We start from the raw sequence: 23,242 nt of genomic DNA, 5'->3' as shown, positions 1-23,242 counted from the left end.
CACTGCCTCACTTGCCTCCCCTGACCACACGTCACTGACGTATCACAGAGGTGGTCAGAGTAGTCAAGAAAGCTACTCAAGTAGAAGTAGAAGTAGCGACGAAAAAAATCTACTCAAGTACGAGTAGAAGTACTTCTTTCATAAGCCAACTAAAACTACTTGAAGAAGAAGTATAATTGACTGACTTTAAATCTACTCAAGTAAGTAAGTAGTTTTGAAAACAGTCTTTATTCGTTTGCGTGGACTGTCAAAAGCTGCAAATTGAGCTATGCGGAAGGTGCAGAGAGCTTGATACGTATTGAATTGATGCATCCCAGGAGGTATCAATTTTCGACAGAATAAGCATTATTTCGCATCATGGGATACTAATTATTGTTATGTTCTTGATCTTGTTTGAACAGTAACTCAATACGACGAGGTTGCAATACGAAATCAGTATATTGTACAGCAGAATAACTATAAGACAGGCGACACGATCCAGAGTGCAGTTAAATGAAAAGACCACGAGACAACAGAACACAGGGTATAAATACAAGCATGACACACGAGGAAATAATGATTGGCTGAAATTACTAATCCTAGAGAAAGAAAGAGTTGTACGACACCGAACGTAAATGCACGAACATAACAATTATAGTATTGATATGAAAATGCGATACTAAGCCTTTGTTTACAAGAAGACCCCGTTTTAGAGAATATCATGGCATGGCGCTCTACGCCATTTTATAAGGCCCCGAATTTAGGCGAAGAGCAATACGGAGAAGTTGTATCGGATACGGCCTCAACACTTTGCGCGATTAGTATACGTTAATAACAAATATTGTGGATCGTAAAATTTGTATTTAGTGTAGCTTCATTTTCGGAAAATAAAGGCATTACTACACTTGCTTTTATGCTTCAACATGTACGTTCTGCAGACAAAAGAACTAAAAGTAATTAGAACTCAAAGTATGATACTCGGAATTGAAAGTGAAATACAAATACCACTTCTAAAAAGCGGAAAATATATTTCATGTCTTTTGTCCATAAAGCTTTAAAGGTGATCTGCTAAAACAGGTGTAACGTTAAAAAAGCCGGATTTTCCAGATTAGCAGGACACGTCATGGGCTGCTAGATTACGATATGATAGGTAGCCTAATTGCTAGATTGCGAAATGGTAGTTTCAAACGTTATGGTGGGCCATATTTACTGTGATGAAATATTTGATATGGGCAACAAGGCGATGTGAGCGGAACCAAGCAATCCGGTACCTAAATTATATTCACTGATTATTTCGTGAAAATATATTCGTCATTCCATAACTACTGTACGCGAAGCGCAACAAAACTTCAGGGCTTTACTTGACTTTTATGATTATTAAATGTTGGTACTCCGTGAAAACAGCCACGAAATTCCTCAGGCTATCTTTCGTATTGGGGGAATAAACTACTTCTACTTAACAAACTGGAAATAGCGAAAAGTAAGTAAGTAGATCACAAAATAGTACGAAGTAGAAGTAGAAGTAGAGAAAATCAGATCCACCTGAATAAGTACCAGGAGTAGAGAAAAACTACTTGAGTACTTCCAAAAAGTAGAAGTACTTCGTTACTGACCGGCTCTGCGTATCACACCTTTGCGGTAGTGACCAGGTTTAGCTCCACTTACGCATGAGATCATAGGTTCTCGCATTTAAAAGGAGCACCGCGACGAGCTGTGTTCTCGTAACTAAAGTTTCGCATGCTCGAATAACGTTACCAGCATGATTAGTACGAGTTTTTAAAGAGAAAACGAGGCTCACACGACGAATCCCATGTAGCAAGTTTGCATAAGTGCAATCATGACGTCATGAACTGTCAACTGTGACGTTACAATTGATTGACACGTATGGCACTTTGGGAGTTAAAATGGAAAAAATTGGGCCAATATGGCTCTTCGGACGAAAAAGGCTCCCGACCACTGAAGTATATATAGATAATAGTATATTGTACCACTGATCATAGCGGTTTTATTCTGGTAAGTAGCAACACCTTTATTCGCCAACAATGGAAATGGCAAAAATACGATGATTGGCCGGATAAATACAGATATGAACCACTAAAGCAGTGGCAATGACGACTATAAAGTTGGCATATTTCTATGCTCTTTTTGCTCAAGCTGTAATCTGGCGTTGGCCATGCGTGTGAGGAGTGAGGAATACAAGAGATATAACTGTAAACGGGGCCGTGGGAAATTGGGTTAATATTATTAAATCGCAATTCGTGTTTGTCTGCAATCTGGGGCGCCTTTTGAATAGGAGGTGACACCACAGTGCGACCATAGATATTTGAATCATATTTTCGTATAACTGCTATATTCTCCCTGTAAATTGCATATTACGGTTCCCATTGGCAGTTTTGCTTCTGTGAATAACTACGTTTTGGGCCATTTTTTCATATAACTCTGAACGTAGTGTGCAGTTTTCACCTTCTCGAAATTGGGTGTAGATGTCACCGACTTGTTATTAGTGGTAACTGGAGTAAAACCCCAACACAACAGTCGGGTGGAAAGTATAACCTACATAAATCTCAACATTTGTTACAAATGTGCTGGATAATATAAGCAATAAGCATGATTCAATCTACTCAGAATTGCTTCGCGGGCCGGAAGAAATCGTCTAGCGGGCCGGATGCGGCCCGCGGGCCATATGTTTGACACCCCTGGCTTTAATGTATGTTTGGACTGCGTTTCCACCGGTACATCATGTCTATGGCGTATATCTCTGGAGTGTGTAGCGCCCTTTACGCTTATCTACAAGGCTTCGCAGAACCCAAAATTTTTGCCAAGTAGCAAAAACAAATATCTACCGCAATACAAATCTAACCACACATCTAATACATTACTATAAATTACTGGTGCACACAATACACAGTGCAACAACGAAGTGGTAAGTGAACGAAACCAATAAAATATAATTTTAACATCAAAAGCAAACGTTATAATCAGGGTTGTAATGACTCGAGTCATGACTCGACTCGAGTCCGACTCGAGTCACGATTTTCTGATGACTCGACTCGACTCGAGTCATTTTTTCAAAATACGGAAATGACTCGACTCGACTCGAGTCAATCTGTGTATTGACTCGACTTGGACTCGAGTCATTGCGCATAACTCGATCCAAGTCATTGACTCGAGACTCAGACGGCCAAGACCGACATTTCCTTGTAATTACGAAGCCAACACACTATTGGGATTTCGTCTGTGGGTACTAGTACTTGAATATGCGACCAGAAACTGCTAAAAGTGAGGAAAATTGGTATATTATAAATGCGAAACATTCGATATCACCAAACAGAGTTATAAAAAGTGGGTTTACCAATACTTTAACTGGCAACTGAGCAGTCTATACAATGACTTGGACTCGGACTCGAGTCATAATTCCATGACTCGGACTCGACCCTCTGCTCGCTGACTTGGACTCGGACTTGACTCGGTGGTGAATTGAAATGACTCGACTTGACTCGAGTCAAAACTATAAAAGTGAGATTGACTTGTGACTCGGAGCCTGGTGACTTGGTTACAACCCTGGTTATAATGAATATTCATTCCAAATTACTGCAACTGCCGGTGCTTTATTTCAGATACCAGTTCAGAATGCGAGGTTTCACCTTGGAAAGTGTAGCCGTATGGTGCTGCTGGAACAGCTTGATACAAATTGATCAAATACGATTGAACCTATAAATATTGGTGATAGAATTGACATGTCAGAAGGACATAGTTTCGATTTGGAACCCACACCCCATTCCTACTGCACTGCGCACGACGTGACACCACGGCATTCACAATTCGCCTACTGATCCTAATTGCCTGCAACCAATAATGACGTGTCATCACAAATCATATGTATGAGTTGAATGCGTGTCTTGACCTCCAGCGGAACCCCAGAGACTGGCTGTCGGAAACCCTGGTGTTCTATGTAAGACCGGTTAAGAACTACATTAGCTTTTTTCCTCATTTATATAAGCGACATTGTTAATGCATCTCTATTCCGCACAACCCTATTTACTGATGGTACTCGCCTCTTTATGACCTCCTGCACTATCGATGATTTGCATGCACCTGCAAATAAGGAACTCCCAAAAGTGTTGAAATGGCTACAAGCAAACAAACTAAGTCTGAATGCAGATAAGACCGAGATGGTCATTTTAAATACTGTCGCCGCCAATCAAAATTTCACTGTGAACATCAATCATAAAAAATCTCCATATGTGACTCGGCAAAATACCTCGGCGTCACAATTGTCATCATCATCATCATCATTGGTTTATTAGCAATTTTATCAGTTCAATACACCACAAAAAATGCGATACAATGAATAGACAGGAAGATGTCGAAGCGACTTGGATTAGTCTATGGAATCAGACACCCACATTGGCCTAGGGCCTAGGCGATGTAAAGAGGAGGCATGCACACTGAATGAAAGTAAAGAAGACAGTATAGAAAAAGAAAGCGACAATAATAGGGCGGCATGTCATGGGGAGCGAGATCGATAGGTCAGTCGTGGTCCGGTAATCTTGAGGATGGACTGTATTTATTTAATAGTAATTGCTTGTATTTCGACTTGAATGTGGACATACTCGTTGACTGTCGGATGGCCGGCGGGATACTGTTCCACACATCAGGTCCGGCATATTTTATAGAGCGATGATCTTTTCGGTCGATCATATCATATTTGGACGACGTGGACGCGCGTGTGTTGTACTAGTGCGCTTTTGATTCCGAGGTAAAGAAGTCATTGAAATATTCGGGGCAACGACCGCAGTGGAACTGATACATAAACTTGGCGATTTCTAGTTCCCGCATATCTTCTATGTTTAGGACGCCGAATCTCTTCAGCAGCGACTTGTTGGATGGGCAACCAGGCCCCATTGAGGTCCAAATGAAGCAGCATATTGAATACACAATATCAAAACTAGCTCGGTGTGTGGGAATAATCACCCGTCTGCAATCTTTGGTTTCTAGATCAATACTATACGAACTATCTACTTCTCACTTTTTCACTCTCACCTACAATATGGAATCGTAGTATGGGGAAGTGCATGCAAAACATTTTTGCCTAGAATTGGAACCGTCCAAAATCATGCGATACGGTTGATCTGATCTGTACCTTTACGTACGAAATTATCGCCTTACTACCGTAAGCATCGAATTTTGCGAGTTGACGAACTATATCGCTTTCGAGTATCAAAAGTTAAACGCAAATATTTTTCCAATAGTTTGCCTCATGTGTTTGATGACTTTTTCCCACCTGCTAAAATGTCCACTCCCATTACACGAGATCCTCATCAAAGGGAAATATCTACTTGCCCGCACCGAATAGCAACCTAACTAAGAGATCTATCGACTACTCAGGAACTACCATCTGGAATGAACTAGCCTACCACACCATATCCGTCAATTGCCTTATAATAGATTCAAAAAAGACTTACTTAATCACCTCTTGTCGTTATATTAACACTGTAGTATACTACCTTGCCCAGACATTGCTTCATTGATCATTTGCTACCACCGTTTTTCATTTTTATTTTCTTCTTTTAAACTAACATTTTTTACAGCCAGACTTTATGTAGTCAAGTGTACCTGTTCGATGCTGGTGTGATCAGACTAGTTTACCTTCACGGACGTATCGATCATTCCTATCTGAAACCGAATACTATGCTTGCATATCTTCTGTACCACCATCATTGCCGTCTGTTTTTTTTTATGTATTTTTGTTGGATGAAAATAAAGACTCTCTCTCTCCAGGAATTCATACCTCACGTAATTTAGTGCCATTAGTTTTTCCTGCTTCTTTTGGCCAACATGTGATTCTGAGAGTGAGTTCTCAAAAAAGATCAATAAACCGTGGCAAAAGAATGAGCGAGACATTCCGGTCGAATCATTGTTGACATGTTCTAGCACCGAATTCCCCGTATACTTCTGATCTGAATACCATCGTGTAAATGCGACCCGCAAAATACAATGCAAGTACCAGTATTGCTGGTAGAATTCATTCGTCAAATAAAATGTCGTTACAGGTCTCTCGTGACTAGAACATGACTAATGACTATACACTATACACTGAATGAGACCGGGCCTGCTCTTTGCGTCTTCCTAATTCCATCCATTGCCAATTTGGAAATATAAACATTCAAGTGGCCAAGGCGATGGTTCAGAAACCGCCAGCGGTTCTTTTAGCCAGAAAAGATGGCTACCCCTCTATCATCACAATGGCATTTGGGTGTTTTAGAACATTAGATCAGTAGCATGCGCTGTTGCTTTAATGTGCGGCGCCCTAAGGAAGTATTCGAGGCTGCTTTTTAAACACAGTTACAGTGTACATAGCGGTATATATAGCGGTATATGCCTTAGCAATCGTCCCCTTACGTTACTTCAATGCATCAGTTAGGTAATGGGTCCTTTATTTGCTATAGGATATGTTCTCGCCGTCCCTATAGGATATATGGTCGGGCCGAGTCTAGATTGTTACTTAGGGTTACCATATTTTGGAAATCTGAAAAGAGGACACTTTTTCAGAATTTTTCAGACTTGCAAAACCGGAGGAAAATCCTGAAAAAATGGTAAATTTTCCCACTTCGTGGTCGGTTGACTAAAAAAAAGGTCAACTTTCCGGCTCAGCTCCCGAAATACCCGCCGGCGCGTTACTTCGGTGCTGATTTACGGTATCTCAGTCGAATTTGACCGTACATTTGACCAAAATTCTCAAAAAAGAGGACAAAATCTGAAAAAAGAGGACATTTGGGCGTCCTCCGAGGACATTTTCAAAAAAGTAAAAAATAGGACAAATCCTCTTAAAAGAAGACGCATGGTAACCCTATTGTAAATGCTCCTAGACTAGTGGTCCTGAAATTGTGTTACGCGTATCACTAGTGGTATGAGAGAGCTTTTTAGGAGGCACGCCGTGTAATGAAAAATAAGTTAGTGGTACGCGGCAATGGAAAAGTTTGAAAACACTGTCCCTAATGATGAAATCGAAAGTGTCGCCTGACACGTTTTTGTGCGGCTATGGTTGTAAAGTTGTGTATTTTTTCCGAACTGACACAGAAAGATGAATTACACCAAGTCGCAGTATCGCCCTTGTGCAGCTTGCTTAAAATTGACTTCAGCACATATGACATGAGACTAAAGGGTTATTCCTTTGTTGCTCTGCTATACTCCGCTTTCATTGATCGTCTCTGCCATCCGTGCAGGAAATCTTCATAACGGTTTGCGACACACGGCTAGGGAGAGACCTCAGTGATATTGACAAGGCTACTCGAAGTCGCGCGCCCTTGTTTCTTCGTCAATTTGCGAAGTTTCCAAATATACTAGTCCGGTCCTGCAATTATTACGAGTATCAAGCCGTGCAGTCGAATTTAATAGTACGATTATTCATGTATAACTGAAGCAACCCAACAGGAGTGTATATATAGCCATATCGATAGAAATCCGTTTTTGCCTAATTTGCAAGCAGTTGCAATTTGGTAGTGGTGAGCTTTGTCACCAGTCTGCTCAGTGGCCATCAATTTTATTTTAATATAGAAGGTTCTCGTTCAAACTTAATCGATGAGAATCAGAATATGCGCCACTGAGAATCCAGTGTTGCATCAACAATTGACAATGTGATTCAACGTCGGGCTCGTGCATGTGTCATGTGAGTTTGATCTAATTAGCATCAATACGTTCTGCAAGACAGTTAGTCACCACTCGTTTTTCACAGGTCTATTATTTTTTTTGTGCGCGGCACAGCTTTTTTGTGCGCGCAGGCAGTGCCGACAGTGCGCAAACGTTTGTGTACGCAGCCCGCATGGAATAGTGCATATAATATGGAAAATAGTGCATCTTCCTTGGAGGGCCATAATATAATACACTATACTTACTTGAATACTTACATGAATGCCTTTAATAAAATACTAGACTACAAAGCTCTCAAAAATGGCAAAATCAAACTGGGACCTCCATCGTCAATGGTATTGGTACGCTAACTCGCCCGCATATTGTGTAAGTTCGTAAGGTGATTACTAAAAAGGGTCGTATCTTACCGGTTTAGCCGTGTTTGTTAATAGCAGCAGCTGCCGAGAGTGTAAGAAAGATTCTTACGGTTGGTGAGCTGCAAGGTAAGTTTCAGGATTTCCGCAGAAGTGGCTACACAGAAGCTCATATCACGGCCCTCAGACGCGCTAGCGTTTGCAGAGATCAATCTCCGCCCTTTGCGCCGAGTCGCAGATACGTTAACGTCTGCAGAAATCAATCTCTGCTCACCTCCGGCATGTGGTTGCATATGCGTTACCGTTTGCGAAATTCGATCCCTGTTGTGTATTTCCTGCATCTGGTTGCATGTGAAACGGAACGTCATTCATTAGCCACCGTTATCTGATTGAATCTGTAAATGTCATTTTCGCATAGGCTGTCGACAATTGCCGAGCCCGCAGCCTGTCCCAGTTAGGCTGCCCGATAATTTGTCCCACATATTCAGTCATCATTTTATAGCGCCTGGACCCACCGATATATGCCCACTGTATTAATATCTGCCAATTTTGGTCATCTTTACCTGAGATCTTCACACTTGTATCCCGTTTACCAACCACAATCATAGGGTGGTTATTTCGTTTGTTCCTTATAACACCAAGTGCATTATAAACGGCCCTGTGGATATACGCAGGTATCACTCTGAGGTGTGTCTGGGGTGTGTACGTACAAGTTGTTCTAGCACTCAGGTATCATGTCTTGACTGTGTCTGTCGCCGATTACACCGATTGATAAATTCATTGTATTTGTATTTTGCCTGATGGTCTAAAGAAGTGGTTCTCAAACTGCGGGGTGCGAAGTTGCGGTCAAATGATTTTTTTTATACAAGCAGGTATCACTCAGGTATCACTCAGGTATCACTCTGCATCATGTCGGGGGAGGGGGGGGGTGTTCAAGTTGTTCTAGCACTCAGGTATCATGTCTTGAGTGTGTCTGACACACCCCAGACACCTTACAGACATGATGCAGAGTGATAACTGACTGATACCTGTGATACCTGAGTGATACCTGCGTATATTCACAGGGCCTTATAAACCCTCATTTTGCATCGTCATGTAACAGACTTCATGTACATCATCGATCAGTACATGGTACCGTATATCATAATGTTCCCCTATTAATACGGCAATACTTGGGGCGAATACTATATGAGAACCGAACCATTTATCTGAGTCGGTCGATTCTGGGAAAAAACTTTCTAATTATTTCACATGTCAATATGTTGAATACGTTACTAATAGGGCCCGTGTGCGATACCTGCGATCCTAACCCCAGGATCACATTTACAAATATCAGTGACGTGCGGTCCAATGAGGCAGGTGAGGCAGTGCCTCACCTGTCGTCAGGGTGCGTTAGTGAAAATTGTGAAAACCCTCCATGAGTCGATGATTATTGATATTTTACATCGATGTTCATAAATAACTAAATTTGAACATTTTTTCACCCAACATCATCAATTTGCATAATTATTATTCAAAAATACAGCGCGAAGGGAGAATTGAGGCACAGGTGAGGCACGAGCGGGTCGTGCCTCACCTGCTACAGCGCGAAGGGAGAATTGAGGCACAGGTGAGGCACGAGCGGGTCGTGCCTACCTGCTATTCATCAGAAATAGCTCGGAATTCATAACAACTGGTATCAATCAAATGCTATCGTCACACTGAGTCCGAAAATCCAAATATTAACAGTGTCAGAGCACCAGAACCCCCCAAAATCGCCAAGGAAGGTGACATTCGGCTATATTAAAGACGATGCCATCGCAGAGAAACAATGGCCAGGTGAGGCACAAACGAATCTGCCTCATGCATTATTCGCTAACAATTGGACAATTGGAAACGCGCTATCGATTTCGGAATACAACAGTCCTGTAGGAATTATATAGTAGCGACGGCCAATACGTAATGCGGAGCAAATACATCCCTTACTTACGTAGCTGGTATGTATTTTCTGTTTGGTTTGGTTTATTTAACACATACAACAGTGGTATTTATCGCCTGTTAAGGTCATGTACACCACGACAATGATATTAGTAATGTTCAAGTTCTTTGCTTTTTTGTATTCTTTCCGGACGACTTCCACACTCGCGCGCTTCCAGCTTCAGTATCTCTCTCTTTCATGCATCCGGACTTTTCTTTACTGCCGACTTCGTACTGGCGCGGCTCACCATCATACTGGGCTTTTTGAGACACTGCTATTGCAGTGAGGATAGCGATGAGGAGCCCAGATAAACCTCCGACACATAGAAGTTGGTTCGAACCGGGATTCGAACCACAGCCATTGGTGTCGTGACGCTGGCGCTTAACCAACTGCGCCACTCGCTTCCCCATACTTTCTGTTAAATTGTGGTATGTGATAGCTGCTTGCATAGGCTGCATTGTCGTTGTTTGTGGCCTTTATGGTGTGTTCAACTGCAATACCTATAACCTTTAATTGTGGTATGTGATAGCTATACTTACATAGCCTGCGTTGTCGTTGTTTGTGTTCAGTGGTGCCACTCCTAGTGTTTTACACTAGATCTAGTGTAGGCCTATTTGACTTGGCCTAGTGTCCTAGTGTAATTTCTTTCGAAATTCGGCAAATCTAGTGTTATTTTACTGAAAAAATGTTCGTAAATGAGGATGCTACTTTCATGACCTTCGAATAACTTATACCGGTCTATATACTTGCCCTTACTTACTCTATACTTGCCCATTTAGCACAATAGCGACCAGTCCTACATGTATTGTAGAACGTGGAATTGCTACGGCTATCAGTGTTCAAAGAGAATGCTCTCTATACCCGTATTCACATTTTGGGTCTCTTTATCAGGTACTTTACGTGCATGCGTGTTCGTGTGTGTGTATGTGTGTGTGTGTGTGGGGTGGGGGTCCGTGCCTCACCAGCCATGAACCTCACCGCACGTCACTGACAAATATGTGCGCCATCAAAGCACGTATATTTCCTATAGTACTTGAGGCTCAACCCAGTAATAGTTATCGCTTCCACTGATAACACTCCCAATAAGTATAGATAGACTATATTCTAAATTATTGGGATGGCGACTGTTATCTGCGAAAACATTCCGTAAACGCAATCGCTTTCAATGAAACTCGACACTGAACCATTTATCTCAGAGTCGGTGTTGAAGCGAGTGATGTTATATGAAACAGAAATCATGATCCCAAATAGTATCGTGTGATATCATTCCAGTAATTCAGTAACGTGTCTTACCAAGTCTACTCAGTCAGTTCAGCGTTCACGAATCACCACTTCAGCATATAGGCCTACCACCCAGCGCACAGTGCACAGTACATAGTACATATGTAATTGTCCTCATTGTAAGAAGGAAGTGGTCCTTAACGGGGGTGTCATTTGGAATGCTCACGGGTGTACGAGATAATAGTTTAGTCTGAATCCATTAGGTGTAAATTTTATGTATTTGAAACCCGGTGACGTTGCGATTCATGATTGGAAAGGCTTCTGACAACTATAACGCCTATGCCAGTGTTTCTCAATTTTTCCCCGTCGTTTTCATACTACACCGCGTACCACCTAGCTGGATCACAAATGGCTTATTTTAGTCGACAGTATTATTAGTAATTGGCGTTGTTTACACACCATAACATCAACGAATAATACGAAAAGCGGATTTAATTTGCTGAATACAACTGTTTTCTGTAGACAAGGTGACAAGATTGTCTAACATTATTCATATCACATAGCAGTATATGTCCACTGCCCAGGCTCGCTTGGACGATCTCGGTCTTTTATTGGCCGAAAGTCCTTCCTCGCACTAACACGCCGAGGCAGGGGATCTCATGTCTTCTTTATTGCATTTTGTGAATCGAGGTGCCGTTTTAACAGGCTGGACTTGTTTTGTTTGTGGTATTCATGGTGTTTTGTCGACTACAATGGTCATTTACACCAGGCCGATTGTCTTTGTCTTGATTCGGTATTTGCCGACTTGTAGCACGGCCCACATCCAGGCGTTTTGAGACATCGCTTACGCGGATGAGATGGCGAGGAGGAGCCTAGATAAACCTCCAACACTTACTCACTTAGGTAGAAATTTTGGAGTCGACCTCGGTCGGACTCTAACCCGCAACCCATTGGTGTTGCAGCGGTGGATTATACCACTACGGTATCTCGCTTCGTGGACGCGTTAACAACGGTTTTCATACAAACCATACGTACAGTAGCAAACATTATCCCCCGTATTCGATTGCGATCAATCTATGCTTCATGTATTCTGGATTATAGTCTCGTTTCGACATGGTTAAAGTTTATCGATCTTGATGCACTGATGCATTAGTGCGCTAACCATATAGCCGGAAAAATTTTATATTCCTTGCTACACTGATGCATTAGTATGTTAGCCCGAGTAGCTTAGCTAGCCAATATCAGCGAATGCTTGGTTCCCTTTAATGTGATTCAGATGTGACTCAATGATACCATCGTGAAATTGCTCCACAACAATTAAAAATCGCCGATGTGCTCGCGTACCACCCGAGATCGTCTCGTCTACCACAGTTTGAGAACCACTGCCTATGCGTTACGACTCAAAATTCGTCAAGAGCCTCGGAATTAGAGGTCGACCGATTATCGACCAGGCCGATAGTTGGTACCTTCCCGATTATCGATATCGGCCTATGAATCTCAAGAAATCGACGATGCAAATGGCGATACGTGTCAGATTTACCCTTGCAGGACGAGTTTAACTATAGATGAGCATGCAGAGAAACTATGCTACCTGCATTACAATTTACCTCTACTGGACTGATCTGCAATTCTGTATCACGTTTTGCTTTTTGGGTTATCCCGGATTTTATTGAATGTGCAGTGTGCACAGTTAAGCAATAATTCTTTTTAATTTCAGTTTTCTCGTTTATTTTTCAGATTTCTGTGGCATGTACAAGTGCCATCTTGCCTAATACATAGTATTTTGGCGAAATGGTTCTCTGCTCCTTTCATATTAATATCGGCCTATGACATCGGTTATCGGCCTTGTGAGTGTGTCGATAATCGGTATCGGTATCGGCCTGCAAAAATCAATATCGGTCGACCTCTACTCGGAATACGGCACAATACAAACTGGATAGATTGTTGTGACGCAATTGAAATCGGATTGTTTCGTTGATCGGATACGGAAACGTGGCGATGTTTGTAATACCCTGTGATTTTGGAGGGGTACTGGTGCTCTCTTTAGTAGAGTGATATTGATATTTCCGTGACTAAAGCGACAATTATAGCCTTCAAATAATCCCAGTGTGACTCTGTTTTATGCTCGATTTGTCGTTGTCACACGGCGCATTTTTACCTCAACTATTGACATATGCCTTATTCTTTACAACTTACTCATACCTATTGTATATATGCTTGTATATATGCCGAAGCCTCATGAAGCTGCATTTTAATGTAAATACACAACTATATAGGTCGGTGTCGTGCTCTAGATTTAGTTGAAGTTATTGCGAATATGCGATCTTTTTATATTTTGACTGTAGAAATTAATTTTCGACATTATCGCGTTTCCGAAAACTATCATAGGGAAGGTGTTCCCCAAGTATTGCATACATTTTATTCCTTACAGAAATGCAGCGTTTGGAAGTATGGATTTGTGATATCATTTGACGTCGTAATGGGTTCTCGTCCACGTTTGCGTTGTTGTTTGTGGTATTCATGGTGTTTGTCAACTACTGTGGTCATTTACACCAGGCCGTTATTCCTTATTTTTCATTCCGTATCTGCCGACTTGTAGCACGGCTCACTTCAAGGCTTTTTTGTAAGAAACCGCTTACGCGGATGAGATGACGAGGAGCCTAGATAAACCTCCAACACTTGGGAAGGAATTATGGAGTCGACCACGTTGGCGTTCACATTCGCTAGAACTTTTCACGGGTACACCATCCCTACTATTTATCCATTTGATAGGGTGCCGCAACGCCAAAAAGGCTGATAAGAACTGGCATACGGCATAGTTACCGTTATCAGGTAATCTTCTATTTTGACGTGAATCAGCACATTTATGTTTTATGACCGACATATCCCCTTGCATGACAGATATTATTGTAGGCATTTATATTTTAAGTGTCAGTCCATAACCATAGCACAGATAAAATTATCATGACCGAGGCCTTACGGGATGGGATCGAAACCAGTGGTCAATGCGAAAACCCGTGAGCATTTAAATTTTTAGTGTTACAATATCCCTTTTATCAGTGATTCAGTCCTTGAAATTACAACAGAATTGACAAAGAAGTACCACAGATTGAACAAGATGGCACTAAACCAAGGTAAGTTCAGCGAAGTATACCATTTTGCTTTTATTTGACATATTCAGTATCAATACACTGCTTTGACATCATCGTTTATTTCATGACATGTTTGCGACTATTTTCTAGCTGTTAGTTGTATAATTTGCATGAATTTATTGGACACTGGGAATCTAAATAGATATTTGATTATAACTAATACTGTCTCTAAAACTGGAAAATGACTGTTTGGTGGCTACAGAATTTTAATTAATTTTCAATTGGCTACCAGCAAATTGAATTTCCTCTTAATACATTGTATTCCCAAATGAAATTAACAATGATGATTCCGAGGCCAGTTGGACTTGGTAAAATTTCTATTTCCAACATGAACGAAGGCTGGAGTGGAGCGGAACTATTGAATACCTACTCAATGTCATCGGATTTAACGTTGGGCTCGGAAATCTTTGGAGATTTCCATACCTTTGTTTCAAGAATGGGGGAGGTAACCTTCTGTATTCTCCGTACAATATATATTTTGTCTCATGACATCAAAATTTTAGGGGCATTTCTGATACCGTATCTGATAAGTGCCACTGTCATCGGATTGCCAATGCTCTTTATGGAGACGGCGGTTGGCCAGTTCACCCAGAGCGGATGCATCGGGTCTTGGGATTTGGTTCCACTACTAAGGGTATTGTGAAATTTTAGAATTTAGAATTCAGATTGTCTTATTTCTACGCATAACTTTAAAGAAACGACAAAGAGTATATATAGTTATCAATATAAATCAGCTGTTACAATCGAATGTCTTGGTACTTAGCAAGACCATAGATTTTGACGATCGCGAACCTGATAAATGCTTACGCATAATTACGAAAAGATGTGTACATAATCGTTGACAAATGTATGCTGATTTTCAGTTACCTATTGGCTTATTCCTGAATGATTTTATTGTAGTCGGCAATGTACTTGCTTGAGTTAGTTGTTGCATTTTATTTACAAATCTTATAGTTTTACCAAAAATAGTTCAAGTATACCGACTATACTGATGGTATTTATAATTTCCATTTGAGAGATAAAATTATGCAACGTTTAATACATGGGTGGGCACTGGGCAGGCCTGCTTCATGCCCGAGACGCCATATCAAAAAACTTAGCTTTAAAAGAGCCACAACACAAAATTTCAAAATTACGAATTTATGACGTCACAAGGTAATATTTGTTTGTTTGATATTCATGGTGTTTCGAAGATATTGGTTATTTTACACCAGGCCGATACTCTTTATTTTTTGTTCCGTATTTACCGACTTGTAGCACGGCCCACTTTAGGCTTTTTATAAGACATCGCTTACGCGGATCACGTCGCGAGGAGAAGCCTAGATAAACCTCCTGTCATAATGTAATGTAGGCTGTCGAATGAAGTTTATTATTGCGTGGTGATACGGTGCGTCTCCACCTGGGCTGCAAGGTGTTTGAAATGAGACTGATCTGACGTCTAAGCAGTGCGGAGCTGTTCCTTCAAGTGCTGATGAGAATTTAAGGAAGATTTCAGCTCGACAATCTCGACAATTTTTCCTTGGCCAAACTCTGTAATGTCTGCATTAGTTATTGCAAGCCTTAACGATACAATTAAATGGAAGAGCCGTATTCACCATTGCTAGCTCGGAAATGATTGTGACCTGCTCTGGCGAAATTAATTATCAAGCTCATTGTTGAACACAATGATGTATGATTGATTGATGATCAGGCATCCATTGTGGCGTATGAAACGTTTATGTGAACTCGATTCGCGAGTTCAATTGCAAATCTCTAACCCTGTAGTGCGGTGGTTCCCAAACTTATAAAACACTCGCGGCACACTTACAAGAAAGTTGCATTTAGAAAATAATTCACGTGGTAATGCGATGGCTATGCTTATTTTTATAAGACTGAAAAAAAGTTTATACGACTGAATTGAGGTTTACAAAACGATTCGCGGCACGACTGAGAATATGTGGCGGCGCACTAATGTGCCGAGGCACACGGTTTGTGAATCACTGCTGTTGTGCCACCTTCTCCTAAATTTCACAAGTCCGGCGTAAACCATAAGGAAAGAAACAACACGAAAACGATACTCAAATTGTTAATAAGCGATAAAATGCATCAATTTAGAATCAGGTTAAACCTCCCTAGAAAAATGGCGAAACACATGTGCATTGTGCAATCATTAACGAGTCGCAATCAAAGGCTGAAAGAGCCGCATGCAGCCCGCGAGCCGCAGTTTGCCCATCCCTGGTCTAATAGAATTCACAATGCTTGTTGACAGGGCGCAGGTTATTCCGGTCTCATGATTTGTTGGTACTTTATCAGTTACATCATGGTGGTTATGGGATGGATTCTCTTCTACTTCGCTCATTCCGTTACTCTGGGCGATTTGCCTTGGGCAACTTGCGGTAAGTCGGATGGGGTTACGAATTAAAACCTATCAATTTTTGTCTTGTCGACCTGTTTCAAGCTACATTTGCCAAGTACATTGGTACAACAAAAACGCGAAATAAAGTAATAATTTGATGACTTGATAACGTGGCATTTCTGTCAAGACAACGCGTGGAATACGGAAGATTGTATCCCTGTGACAGGAGTCGTTGGCTCGCACTAGGCGATGAACCAGTCTAGTGTAAAATACGTTGATATAAATATAACCATCATATCAAATCAAACAACAACGTCAACGGGTGAATTCTGGAAGTATGATATTTTTATTGCTTCTCTCGATGCACGATTTACGATCCTGTTATGTCCGTGCAGTAACTACGTCTTGCGAGAAACCGCCGGGATTCATGACATGGGCTCGTTTACCAATTGGAAAATGATTATCTGTTTCATTTTGTCCTGGATGATATGCTATCTTTGCGTTTGGAATGGAATTAAAACGACTGGAAAGGTAATGCGTTACATAAACTATACCATGCAGACAAAAACGATGTTGAACAGTGTACTGTATGGACGATTGGAATTATGTGTGGTGCGGCAATTTAATTATCCCTTTTACGAAATTGCGGACAGTTGAGAAATAGCTGGCGAATAGTTTATATGGGGGGTCTGACCATGCTAAATCAAAAGTATCAGTTTAATTTGAATTACGATTACTTAATGCTTGATTACATTTGATCATGAAAGTGTTCGCAAATTATAACAAAACAAGATGTGCTCAATACTCATTACTCAATCCGGTAGTATACTATATTATGCTCAGTGAAATCATATCAGCGATAGTAGATTTCTATACAACGGTTGTATGATACTTGTAAATTGAAGGTCGCCGCATTGATGTCTATAATTCTTCATACTAGGTAAAATAATTTCGTTCGAATTTTCATGTCCAACACCTCCGAACGTCAAACTCGTGCTTACTTTCATCCAAAGATATCTATAGATATCCCTGATTCCATCATTATCAGACGCCGCATGGAATGAAGATTAACTGCGAAATTGAAAATAAATTTTGGATGGAAGCTATAGAAATTGCAATTTCAAAGAAAAAATTGTTTTGCGCGAGCGTGAATTAAGACATTTAGTCGACATGGCTTCATGGTTCACGTAGCCATACAGTTCACTGCCTATTTACAAATGTTTCTTTCTCAGGTAGCATATGTTACTGTCATATCACCCTACGTCATGCTGTTGGTCTTGTTGATACGCGGCGCTTTGTTGGAAGGGGCTATGGAGGGAGTGGTGTATTTCATATACCCGCGTTTGGAAGAACTCGTGAAGCCGCAAGTAAGCTAGCATCCTGTTCGTCATTCGATTGTAAGCTTATATACGATTTTCCAGGTATGGCTGGACGCAGCAGGCCAAGTCCTCTACACATTGGGAGTTTCGTCCACGGTCCTGCACGGTCTTGGGAGTTACAACAAGTTTAATACTGATTGCTACAAGTAATACGTATAAAGTCAGCCTATATAGCTGCGCATGTTTCTCGTGCTATATTCACTAGCAGGGGCAGGAAACTTCTGCAGTCGGCGGGCCTGATATGGGAAAATGAAGAACTTGGTATTGGTATAGGCCGGGTTCCTGAATCGATAGATTAATCGCGTATTTATCCACCTATACAAGGAATAAATCGTGTTTAATGTAAACTTTATGTGTAAAGCATAAGAGACGGCCCTTGTTTAAAACCTGTTTTCTATTGTTTTTTCTTCTTCTTTAAAGTCACGACGCCACGGATATTCAATCGTGACGTCATAGTGAATTGACATTGGAAATTGAAAATATAGCGTAAATATAGCTCTTTTGACGAAATAGGCTTCCAACCCCTGTCATATATACGGACCAAAAATATCTTTAGTCAGGACTACATCGTCATGCAGCATTTTTACGGTCGGCGGTCATCATCATCAGAACATTCATTCCGTAACAACGATATATATCTACGTACAATAGCTGTTGAACCGACTATATTTCGTGAGTTCCAACCATCCCATATTGTATACGTCGGCTACATCGGGTGGTAATCGTCCGTAGGCTCATACAAAATGTTTTTGGGAAAGTATTTACACAATTATGGCATAATTATACAACTTAAAAACACATTTTTTTAAAGGCCCTTGTCTAAAACACTGTTTAAAACGTGTTTTAAACAATTAAACAATCATTTATTTTAAATGCAACCCTACCTATAATCGTCACATAGTAAAACAAGGTGAAATTCATTGATATATTATTTCACTTTACAGTGAAGTATAAGTAATTTGTCAATTGCGCTACAACGATAGCAATATATTATCGGGACCTATACTACGTACTAACTATTGTAGGCTCGGGTATAATATCGTTGATGCAAATCCCATTGAACGACTATTATATGTTTCGGTGATTTATTCAATCATTCTTTAGAAACGCATTCATTTGTGTTGCCACGAGCTGCGGATCGTCAGTCTTCGCCGGATTCGTAATATTTTGTTACCTTGGACATGTGGCACACGTCCAAAATAAAAATATTACCGACATTGCAGAGCAAGGTAGATATTTAGAATCAGCTCCCAAGGGCATCCTTATTGTCGATGAAATCCTGTTCCAAATAGACGAGTAATCAACATATACCCAGGAAACCAGCATTTCTTGCCGGAGCTATTGAAATACGATACCCGGCTACCAGCCATCGAGTAAATCGCTTCCATTGACAGGGCCTGGACTAGTTTTCGAGGTATTTCCTGCCGGACTTACACTACTTCCCGGTTCACAAATATGGGCAGCAATATTTTTCATCACGCTGGGATTCATAGCTGTTGATAGTGCAGTAAGAGCTTTGCATTGCGTCCGCTAATCTTATTGCCTTCTAAAATCACCCTATACCCATAATCATCGGTCTGCTTTGTGCCTTGTAGTTAACCCGCAAATCAAACACCGAGAATACAGCTACTGCGTTGTGGAGAGGAGCAGCGGCAAGAACGAAACAATGGTTTCATAAATTATATTTGTGTATGCGTATTTTACCAAGGTTTAGCTATCGATAGTTTTACAGTTAACACACGTCCTAATTGTTTATGTTGCTCTCTACAGTTTGGAGCAATTGAAGGAATAACCAGACTTCTTGAAGATATAAGACCGAAATGGTTCGTTTCGCCAGGAATTCAGACCTGCCGATTCGGCATGTGCCTCTTCCCGTTTTTCTTGGGACTGCCAATGCTTTTCGACGTAAGTTCACGTTTCTTTCGTAAATTTTGCAACTGGATGCTCCATGAACTATGGCACGACATTCACGACCGGTTTAAAAACCTCTCAACGTGCGATATACAAATGCCAGCTGTGTCACAATTGGAGCATGCCTACATTCCGTAGTGGTTTTATCATTCTATTACACCCCTCTTTCCAGCGTGCAAATGATGTCATTCCATATGCCATCGACGGCAATGAGAAATCGCAATCCTGAAAGGGTTGTCAATTTCAGCATCCTTCTCACAGGGTGGTGTATACGTTTTCGAACTCGTCAACATGTACGGAACAAGCAGTTTCTGCATCATGTTAGTAGCATTTTGTGAAATCGCTGGAATAGCGTGGATTTACGGAATGGACAAGTTCTTCGATGATGTCAAGTCGATGATAGGATACTATCCGAATGTTTTGTTGAAATACTGCATGATTGCTGTGGATCCATGTGTCATCGTGGTATGTACTAGTCTGTATGGCTTGATGAACTATATCTGACTAGTACAGTGGTTCTTAAACTTTTTGAGACACCCTCCCATTGACGATAGTAAGAATATCTCGCACCCCTCCGCCTTATCGTTAATTCAATAATCATTGAAAGGAAAACCAGTGCATGTTTGCAATAAAACGCACGGTTGCAAGATATGGCAGGCTATTGCTGTTTGGAAACTCCAAAAAATTGATATCGGCCTATAGAAATACCGATTAAAAATACTTAGGGGTAAATTACGCGAAGCTTTGGATATTTTGTCAGAAATGTTCATATACAAATTCAACATATGCAGAATGTAGCGATTTTAGTGTTTTTGCACCTTTGCACCTTTAGGCACATTCGGGCTCAGTTCAAACGTATACCAGACCATAAGCTATATTTCCCATTTTGCGTACTGCACACCATTTACAATTAGCACTTCTTTCCGGGCCAGGGAATGGCACATTTACACCCCTGCACTAGCCGATCACGCATAGGTCTTTGCTTTGCTTTGGATGTGTGTTCAGCGACTGCACACTGCATATAGTGTTCAGAGACATTCAATCAAGTACATTTGGCCTGACTTGAAACGCGCTGCTTCACACGAGTGAGATTCTACAGAATGAGATCTAATTGAGGATATCACGTGTGACCATTTAAACCAGTGCTTCCCAACCGGTTGGTCATGGCACACGTATGGATCGCGAATTTCTAAATGCTACAGTTTTCACTTCAATTTGCCAAATATGTGAAACACCTTATCTTCTCACGATTAGACCGGCAATTAGCCGTTTTTCCCGCCTCTAAATTACATTGTATTTGCGCCGCCTATAGGTGCCGTAACGCGCGTTCCCGTGAACACAATGATTCGTGAGCTAGATTTTCGTGACAGTCATTTTGATTGCAGTTCGAAATTGCACCGTGTTTTCCTGTATGCTTTAAAATTGGAGATCATTCATTCCTTCCTCGAAAGGTTTTACGAAAATAAATTGGGAAATGCAATCCAGCCCGATAACGCCTCGACATAAAGTATACTCCACTCGGGACCCCGTTGTGTTCGGCGTAAAAGACGAATTACTGCTTGAATATAATCATCTATATTCCGTGTAGGCCTATTACTGTCTGCTTGATACACTTGTATTCTCGAATTGTCGCACAATTTCACTCGTGTGCGTCTAATGTTGGCCTAACTCGTTACTCATCACACGATTTATTGCACGTCGAATTATATACGTTCTCATTCGTTCAGTCGTAATCTCATAGCGGGTCGCACAATGAGACCTTGCATTAAAAGCGGGCGGCAAACAGAAAAAGGCTGGGAAGCACTGTTGTAAAAGATTTTTATTTCTTAGTATAAAATCTGTTTCATCCCCCGCATACGACATCGTCTTATAATTATGGTCATGACTTCGCGCCTTTCCACGCAGTCTGCACCGATGCTTGATCTGGAGTGATACCTAATCTCAGACCGACCAGAAACTATCTCATAAGTATAAGGATTATACCAAAAATCTCGGCAAGAATCAAACTCATTCCGATTTCAAGAATGTATCATTACCCTCCGCAGGCTTCCTGCCCCTTCGGGGATTCACGCTCCTACTTTCAGAACTACCAGACTAGTTCGCGCGGATTCACCACCATAATTTCAACTTTGTATCGGACAGATTGAGAACTTGGAATACTATTCTAAGTGTTTTAGAATCCCAAATAATGGATTCCACATTGATGGCTTACTTTTATCCAGAGGACTCAAACTATATGCACTTAAAAGTGGAATTCTGCCAACACACCGTGTTCGTCGTAACATGTCAAAGTTTTTACGTCTTCAAAATGGTTAGAAATTGGGTTGTCCCGCTAATTTATTGCATGCATCGAACGAACACATTGTTATATTTCTCGCTGCTCTCTCCTCAAACAGGTCATACTATTCGTCGCATGCGTTCAATACGCTCCACTGAAACTTGGAGACTACGAGTATCCCCCATGGGCCGAGGTTGTCGGCTGGATCGTCAGCCTTACTGTTCTTCTACCTATTCCACTATTTGCGGCGAAATCAATGCTGAAAGGAAGAGAGCCCGTGACACAAGTAACAGAAAATCAGAACTTGTCATGACCTCTATTCATAATTCAACTTTTCAATTTTACATTTAGAGGTGGTACGCGACTACCAGCGTTCTGTCTCGACGTCGCAGTAACTCCCAAAAGGTTGAGATGAAGACTTTCACCTAAAAGTCATCCATGGGCTTTAAAACCCTACTCCTCTTGAGTGGGATTTACATTGGCGATGTCAGCTATATCAGTGATGTCAACATACACTTTGGAACTGTTATTACATACTTTAGCGATGCCATCCTTATGTTTTGGTAATATCGTTGTAACCACATATTCCTAGTGATGCCCTAATATACGTTTGGAGATGACATGATATTCTATGGTCGCCGGTTGGGTACGGCTTGGTTGGGCATATTAAAGGCTTGGTTTAGCTAGGTTGGGGGCCATTCCCAACCTGGACAACAAAAGTTGGAACCACCACATTCTCAAATCTTCTGAAATTTGGTACATGCAGAGATGAGTTAATTTCGAACACAATAAAGTGTATTTGAGGAAAATTGACGTAACTTTTGACCCTGGAGTTCAATTTTCTTCAAAACCTTATTGTGTTCGAAATCAACTCATCTATGCATGTATCATATTTCAGAAGATTTGGAAATGTGGTGGTTTCAAGTTTTGTTGTCCAGGTTGGGAATGGTCCTTAGACATTTTGCTTTTTTCAGAGTTCGGTTAGATCAGGTGTTTGTGGTTACGTTTGAACAGGTTGGGGTTCTGG

General features: G+C 41.1%; 1 long non-coding RNA gene and 1 pseudogene across 2 annotated transcripts in view; one reads left to right on the top strand and one right to left on the bottom strand.

Annotated features, from left to right (window-relative positions):
- LOC145441597 (uncharacterized) overlaps positions 1-23,242 on the bottom strand; it is a 209,639-nt gene that overhangs the window by 185,922 nt on the left and 475 nt on the right. The gene's annotated exons all lie outside the window — the stretch shown is intronic.
- On the top strand, positions 11,495-22,842 carry LOC145441588 (sodium- and chloride-dependent betaine transporter-like; annotated as a pseudogene). Its single transcript, XR_013915860.1, has 15 exons — positions 11,495-14,177; positions 14,247-14,294; positions 14,651-14,757; positions 14,816-14,946; positions 16,561-16,687; positions 16,835-16,982; positions 17,043-17,178; positions 17,880-18,014; positions 18,069-18,172; positions 19,131-19,255; positions 19,421-19,533; positions 19,797-19,931; positions 20,199-20,402; positions 22,334-22,501; positions 22,567-22,842. The product of XR_013915860.1 is annotated as a sodium- and chloride-dependent betaine transporter-like (transcript).

The sequence above is a fragment of the Botryllus schlosseri genome, chromosome 6 (assembly GCF_051294905.1).
Source record: "Botryllus schlosseri isolate E-star chromosome 6, Bs_hap1, whole genome shotgun sequence".
Taxonomy (NCBI): domain Eukaryota; kingdom Metazoa; phylum Chordata; class Ascidiacea; order Stolidobranchia; family Styelidae; genus Botryllus; species Botryllus schlosseri.
This window is presented reverse-complemented; position numbering and strand designations above follow the sequence as displayed.